At 44.4% G+C, this 8,113-nt stretch overlaps 1 non-coding gene across 1 annotated transcript; it reads right to left on the bottom strand.

Annotated features, from left to right (window-relative positions):
* Window positions 1–6,968: 6,968 nt before the first annotated feature.
* Window positions 6,969–7,040, bottom strand: Trnaq-uug (transfer RNA glutamine (anticodon UUG)). Its single transcript has one exon. It is a non-coding gene; the product is annotated as a tRNA-Gln (tRNA).
* Between the last annotated feature and the right edge of the window lie 1,073 nt (window positions 7,041–8,113).

The raw sequence follows: 8,113 nt of genomic DNA, 5'->3' as shown, positions 1-8,113 counted from the left end.
TTTGTCTCGTTTTAATGGTGTTTTTTTTATCTGTTTCATTGTTTATATTTTGTTTTGTTTTATATACGTCTTTGTTTAGTTGTTTGTGTCTGTATGGATGTAGGTATGTGTGTTTCTTCCCATTTCACTCTTTCACTCTCTCCTTATCTTCATCCCAATTCCTCAGGCACCCTTAAATTCCAACGTTCCTCTTCTCTCAATTACACCCATTAACATATACCCTAAAACACACACCCCTTCCCCAGACACAGGACCTCCCTCCCTCCCTCCGTCAGTACACTCCCATTTCTTCTACACAGCCCTCTCCTCTCCCTCCCCGCATGTCCTCTCCTCACTATCTATTTCTTCTTTCACCTCTCTTCTCCGTTTATTTTTTTCCTCTTCGCTGTTTCTACCAAGTCACTGTACCCAAACCCTTGTCGATCTCTTTGTCTCTTTTCATCCTGTATAATTATCTCGTCTTTTACGTCTTCCACTCGTAATGAAAAGTGAATGGGGAGTTTTATATTACAATTACTTTCCGTTTTCATCCTTTGCTTCTTTTCTTTTATCGATCTCTCTTGTTTTTCTTTTCATTCCGTATAATTATCTCCTCTTTTACGTCTTCCACTCGTACTGCAAGGTGTATGGGGAATTTTATAACATTACTTCTTTTTCTTTTTCTTTCTTTTCTCCTTCCTTTCCTTATTTCAACATGGAGACGCGTAGTAATATCGCTCTTCGCTTCTCCCTTCGGCTCCCTTTTTCCCTCCCGTCTTAGATTCGTAAAAGTACAAATTGGCTGGTGAGTTTTATGGGTGTATATAGCGCCTTTGATGTACTTTTTACCTCCTTCCACTGGGTCCATCGTATCGCTTTACTTTATTAGCTTCCTCCCTCCTCTCCTTCAATTATTTCACTTCTGTAACACTTTTAAACTTGCTTCCTTCCTTGACTTACCTCTGAATGTCCCTTTTTCTCCCTGTTCTCCCTTTTTCTCCTATTTTTTCCCGGGTTTTCCTCCTTTGGTTCTTTTCTACCCTCAATCCTCCCTGGTTCTCCCTTCCCCGTCCGCTTCCGTGTGTACGTGAGAGAGACAGAGAGACAGACAGACAGACAAACAGACAAGTCATATATACAGACACGCAGACACAGACACATAGACCAGCAGGCAGACTGAGAGACATATACAGACAGGCAGGTGAACGGACAGACCCACAAACACAGACGTAAACATAGAGGTATAAACAGACGAACTTGGGGTGTCCTCGGCGTGTTCTTGGGGCAGGTGACAGGTGAATGGACAGGTGACGACGCGGGACAAAGATAGATCCACAGGTAGACACAGCTAGGAGGGGGGGGGGCGCCACGAGGCTTCGTCCCGGACACTCACCTGCTCTCCTCACACACCTGACCATACTTACCTAGCCCACGTGGCATGTCTTTCCCGTGTGGTCTTGTCATTTTTTTGTTAATCTGGTGAATATTGTTTTTTTTGTTTAATATATACATTTGTAAATCAACCACTGCTATGACACTCAAGCTTGCATCATTCATTCCATTAACTTTTATAGAATTTTATATTTTGTGTGCGTTAAATATATTTCTATTACCCCTTTAGTGTTTGGGTTACATTTTACTTTTTATACTTTTTTATACTGTTACTTTTAATATTCATATCAAACATCCATTTTATAACCATATTTTATTCATTTTATTTATATTGCACAGGTCATTGAACCATTAAGCTTGTATCATAACCATTTTTTTTATATTTTTCAAACTTTTTCCAGGAATATTTTAAGCGTGTGAGTGCATCATCAGGTTTACATCACACCTGTTGCATCACCTGTTATAATTTTGTGTTTAATCTCATGAATATTCCCTGAAGCATTTATTTTTTATTTCCTGTAACACCACAACATTACGTGATTCATGTGTACAGTTAACGAGCAAAAACGGTCATCATTTGGACGAGAGAAAAAAATAACTGGATTTAATGAGAGAGAGGATTCATTTTCTCCCTCAAAAATCAACTCGGCAATGCTTCAACTTTTACATAAGCGAAACAAAAGTGCTGCAAATAATTAGGAAGGATGACAAGGACCGAAGGATTTTAATGGAGGGAAAATGACACACAGAAACGAGGGAGGTGACGGAGGGAGGGAGTGACGGAGGAAGAGACAAAGAGGATGACGGACAGATGAACAGCCGCAGTGAAGACTAAAGAGAAAGACAGAGGGAGAGGAGGGAGAGGAAGATGGAAAGAGACAGAAGGGGAGTAAGAATGATGGGACAGAGATCGAGTATGTGGTGGAGAGAAAGATGGAGATTGAGGTGCAAGGAGTGACGGAGGAGGCGAGGGACGAAAAATGGGTGATGGAGAATAAGGAGTGTGTCGAGGGGAAGGAAGGCGATGCGGAGAGTGAGCGAGGAAGGGAGTAAAACAGTGAGTGACATGTGACTGAAAAATAACGTCATGCTTTTTGTACCAGGATTTTATGCTTGTCAAGGGGGGATCATCAATTCATCTTCAGCTAAATTAACCTTACCTGTAGGAATGTTCTCTCTTCTCTTTACCTGTAGGCTTGACACTCATTACTTTCCCCTCCTGTCTTACCCATTGTCTTGTATCAGGTTTAAGCAGAGAAATAAAAGGGAGGATGAGCAGGTGGGTGAGGTAGTGAGGAGCCAGACTGAAGTGGGTGACCGGTCGTGCAAGGAAGTGTTGGTCGATTCAAGTCTCACTCAGTCTGTAGATTATGATAGGCAAAGGGAGGTGATGAGTGTGAGGTCATTGATAGCTATAGTCATTTGCATGGAACTCTAGTATCACAGGGTCGTGCAAGATATAGTTTTGGTCTTTTCACGTCTCACTCAGTCTGTAGGTAATGATAGACAGCGGGAAATAATGGGTATGAGGTTATTGATAGTTATTCGGGAGGACATTTTGGGTCGTATTATAAGACATTTTGTTGCCCAAGAACACCTATTTGAAAAGATTTTCGTAGGAGTAGTGGGCATTTCCAGGAGTAGTTTTATGACCCTGGTGGTAGTGTGACCCTTCCTCTGTACCATGAACCTGAAGAAACACTCATTAGAACCCGACTGACCCCCTCTTTGACCTTTAGAAATAGCTGATGTGAGGAGCGAGTGTTTTATAATACCGACCTTAGGATCACAGGGTCGTGCAAGGTAGTGCTGGTCGTTTTACGTTTCACTTAGTCTGTAGCTAATGATAGGCAGCGGGACGGGGTGGGTGTGAGGTCATCGAGTGTCATTCGCATGGACATCTAGATTGATATTATCTGACGATTCCGCCCCTCACATTTACCATTTCAGTCGGGTTCTAATGAGTGGTATTTTAGGTTCATGGTACAGAAGAACGGTCAAACTCCCACCATGGTAAAAAGAACTACCTCTGGAAAGGCCCACAACCACGAAGCCTTGTCAAATGTCTGCGCTTGGGCGACGAAATGATTAATAATATGGCCTTTAAAATCACAAGAGTTAACATGCCTTCCTAACACCCAAGAGGTCCCAGGTTCAGTACCCGGAGGAAGTGAAGATGGATGGGCGCCTCTCCTTAACCCTCCCGCATTTTTTAATCAGCTGTTCTCAGGTGCCAGGTAGTACACGTGATCTGACTTGGAACTTGTGGAGGTGACCCTTGCCGGCGTCTTCCGTCACAATGCTTGGCTCTTGACGTCAGACGGGCAGCGGCGGGACTATTGCTGCAGAGATAAGATCCGTTCTACTCAAAAGGCATGCACGGATGGATCTAATCTCTCAAGCATTCAAGTGCGTGTTTGTTTATCATACGCTTTTTTACTACAAAATTGCCGTCACTTTGGGCCCTAAAACGTTAACCTTCTTCCTCCTTTATTTTTTCCTCTTTCGCCCCTTTTGTTTCACCTACCGTAAGGAATTATGTTTGTCCTCACTTTCGATTCATCAGCTTATTTTTATATGTACAAACTCAAGAATATCGAAGAATATCGTAAGTAAACTGATTTTTTTAAGCCTTAGGTTCCATTCATGTTTTTAAGAATGTTCACAGCACTAACAATGTAACAAAAGCAGATGTGTTGTTGTCTTGGCTACCTGACTGCATGAAATATTAGCTTGATGTCATAACGAAGACAAACGGGGCAGCACCGTGGGTCTGCAAGAAGCCAGGAGGTGGGCCACACAAATACTCGTCTGTAAACCAATTACTTGCCATCTTTCATCTTCGGCCATAAATCCATTGAGCCTCCCTTAGCGACTCAGGGTACACGAGGTCTTGGGTGTCAAGTTTTGATGTGAAAGGGGCGCACATGGTCGGAAAGATATCTAGAAACGATCGCCAGATGCTGAGGGGGCACAGTTTGAAGCGGTTTTAAAGGGGCCTAAAAGTCGCTAGGTTGTCGTGGCCCAGAGTCTCGGCACAGTGTGAACGGGACCTAGTCATATCTGATCCTCCAACATCGCTGCTAATTCTGCTTCCTTCATCCACTACGCTATTATTATGTGATCCGGTAGTAGCAATAAACAATTCACTAGAAGCATTACGTAACATTGTGTGCGAATCCGTGAGCTCGTGTGTAAACAGAGGTCATTGTATTTCGGCGAGGAACGTTCCCTGAAGGCTGCAAACAAGCAATTAGTGATGTCAGGCTGTGATTTAGCTCAGTCTCCCTCCTCTAACACCCCCCCTCTCTCTCTCTCTCTCTCTCTCTCTCTCTCTCTCTACGGTATCGCTAGTTTCCTCATCCCATTATTTGTCCTCCTTTCCTCCCCTCACGCTCCCTTCCTCCACGGTTCCCTTATCATGCTCTTCTGCCCCTCCATGCTCCTCCCTCTTTTCCTCCCATTCCCCTTATGCTCCCCAAAGTACACCTAGATGCTCCCCTCCTACTACCCAAGCTGACCCCAAACTCCCCTATCTACTTTCCAAGTTCGCCCTAAACTCTCCACTGTTCTTCAATGCTCTCTTCTTGCTCCCAATGTCGCTGCAGTCGCCCAACTATTCTCGCTTCCTCCACTTGCAGCCGCCACACCCCTCCCCCTCTCCTCACTCTCCTTCTCCCCACTCTCTCCACCCTCCTCTCCTCTCCCCTCCCCTAGTCAGGCAGGTGAGAGTAGTGATGATACCTCGACCTTGACTTCTTCTCCCCTCCTCCCTCCCCTCTCCTCCCTCGTCTCTTTCTCCCTTCCTCCTCCTCTTCCTCCTCTTTCTCCTCCTCCTCCTCCTCCTCCTCCTCTTCCTCACTCGTCTCGGTTATGCCCTTTTTGCACCCGTTCCAGCTCGGTATGTTGTGGCGGGATATTGCGTAATGGTTTTTTTTATTCTATTCAATACTTTTCGCTTTTATTGCTTTTCTTTTTCTTTTTCTTTTCTTTCGGCGCGGTGATATTTGTTTGTTTATTTATTGCTAGTGGAAGATGTGATATTGAGGAGATTGTTTTTGTGTGTGTGTTGTTTTTGTTGTTGTTGTACTTGGGTTTTATAATAGATTTGATCACACGCACAAACATAAGATGGATTTCACGTGGATGGAAGTACTTTATTTTATTTCTTCATTCCTTAGTTGTTTTTTTTCTCCTAACAAGCTGTAATCTGTTTACTGTCTATTTACCATTTATCCACACCGTCTATTATTTACATTTCACGTGGGAATTCAAGTTTTTTTCTTTTTCATTTCTGAATTCCACTTTTTTCTTAAACTATTTACTTCTATTTAATATCTGTTCATACAATCGATTTACTGTCGTACTATCTATTTGCACTCTATCTACTATCTATCTATCTATCTATCTACTTATTCCACGTTTACTATTTACTATCTATCTATCTGCTTACTTATTCCACGTACTTCCTCGCCATGCTCGTCTCGATCTGCAGCATGTATTATTTATTCACGACCGTCACCGTTATCATCATCTACTTCCCGTAATCACTGCGTCCGTCAGTTACACGTTGGAAACTACACGAACTTTCCCGAGAAGATTGCAGCCGTATCACCACCTCTATCTGTGCCGCATGCAAGTCCGTGTAATCCAGAGTGGCCGGGGAAGTCTGCTCCTTTGTGCTCGGAAATTACAAGCAGCGGAGGAAGACATGATGCGGGGGAACAGATTCTGGACAAGGCCGATAAATGGGTCAGGGATTTGGGGATCTCGGGCGGAACGTCGACTGTTTTATTTACCTCGCGTGAGTTAATCCCCTTCAGGAGGCGGCGACCACGGACACAATCCCCTGTAGGCACGGTACACACACACACACACACGGACACGCTAAAATGGTCAAAAAAGTTACACGGAAGGTTTTAGAAATCGTGTTACATGATTTGTTTTGCTTGATTTAATAATGATTTTGGGGAGGTTGGGTAGTGTTTTACCCTTTTATTTTTGTCACACACACACACACACACACACACACACACACACACACTGAGCAAGGTGGGAAGCGCTGCCAACAAGTCGTCCCCGCCACGTCACCTCCCCGCCGTCCACACACACCTGCCGCCGCCGCCGCCGCCGCCGTCGCCGCCACCACCGCACACCTGCTCGCCGCTCAATCATGCACGAGGCGGATTGATTCAGGCGGCCGATGGTGTGTTGTGGTGTGTTGACGCCCCTCCCTGCCTCCCTTTGTCTTGTCTTTGTCTCGCGGTCTGGCTCAGGGACGGAACAAACCGCCCACCAAAGTCATGTTTCACCTCCCAGATACTTGTTGTTGTTGCTGATTACTGCCATAAATTATTTTGGTGCCGTGATATGTGTAGATAACGACAACACTTCTTGCTGTCACTGGTGTCTAGATATTTAACCAAACCTACAAGTTTTCTCAGATTTCACAGTTTTAAGTCAAGGTATAAAGATAAAACTGGATAAACAACTTGTGGAAAATATGCAGGCCCGGAGATTCAAGGAGTTGGTGCAAGACTCTTAACTTTACATTAGAGACATGGACAGTTGCTTTAAAGTTAATGTAAAATATCCGCAGGTCCCACCGAGACTCGAACTCGGATCTCTGGATTCAAAGTCCAGGGTGCTAACCATTACACCATGGGACCACTGTGGTAAGGTAGAGGAGCTTACCAAGTTTAATGTTCTGCTGGCTGGTGCTTATGTCAAGTGCTGCTCGTCTGACCCTGAATATTTTGTGTGTGTGTGTGTGTGTGTGTGTGTGTGTGTGTGTGTGTGTGTGTGTGTGTGAATGATTTACATCTCTGGTTTTTGGTTCTACGAGAGAGAGAGAGAGAGAGAGAGAGAGAGAGAGAGAGAGAGAGAGAGAGAGAGAGAGAGAGAGAGAGAGAGAGAGAACGACGACGACGACGACGATACACACACACACACACACACACACACACACACACACACACACACACACACACATACACACACGTGAACAAACAAACAACTCTTGCGCTATTGAGTTTCTTGACCCTTTCAGTCTTGACCTTCCTCCTCCCTGAGTGAGTGACCATGGAGGGCGGGGCGGGGCGTGGCGGGGCGGGGCAAGGTGTGGCCGGGCAGGTGTGTTAGATCAAGGTGAGCGTCTTGGGTTTCCTGCGGCCCTCACGTAGACGCCGATGACGAGGACAAGAGGAAGGGTGGCGTGTTTTTTCGTTGTTTTTTTATACCGCAAGGCAATTTTTCTTCCTCCCAATTAACCGACTGCAAGGTTCTTTTACTTGTTTATCAGATATATGTATTTAATTTATGTATTTTCTTTAACTAATTCTTTTGTATAGGGAAAGTTTGCATCTCAAGGTAGTGTTTCTTATTTTACTTCATATTATGCATCACTTACAGTAGTTTTTCTTTCTAGTTTTACATCAAGAAATATATCGTGTATGTGTGTGTGTGTGTGCGTGTGCGTGTGCGTGTGTGTGTGTGTGATCGTTAACCTCATGACTGCGTGATGTAATAATACGCTTTGTGAATTATGTAAATCTATTAACTCGTTCCTCGTGTTTGATGGTTTTGGCGTGCGTGCATTAACAATTTACGTCACACAATTAACTGCTGATGAAAGAGAATCGATTACGCGGACCAGCTGATGAGTTGTTTGGGGCGATGAAGAGCGAGGCGAGGGAGGAAAACGGGGCCCAGGTGTTTACAGGTGAACGAACGTCAGGTGTGT

This window comes from Eriocheir sinensis, chromosome 15 (assembly GCF_024679095.1).
Source record: "Eriocheir sinensis breed Jianghai 21 chromosome 15, ASM2467909v1, whole genome shotgun sequence".
In the NCBI taxonomy this organism is placed as follows: domain Eukaryota; kingdom Metazoa; phylum Arthropoda; class Malacostraca; order Decapoda; family Varunidae; genus Eriocheir; species Eriocheir sinensis.
The sequence above is the reverse complement of the archived record's forward strand: the minus strand, read 5'-3'. Positions and strand labels throughout refer to the sequence as shown.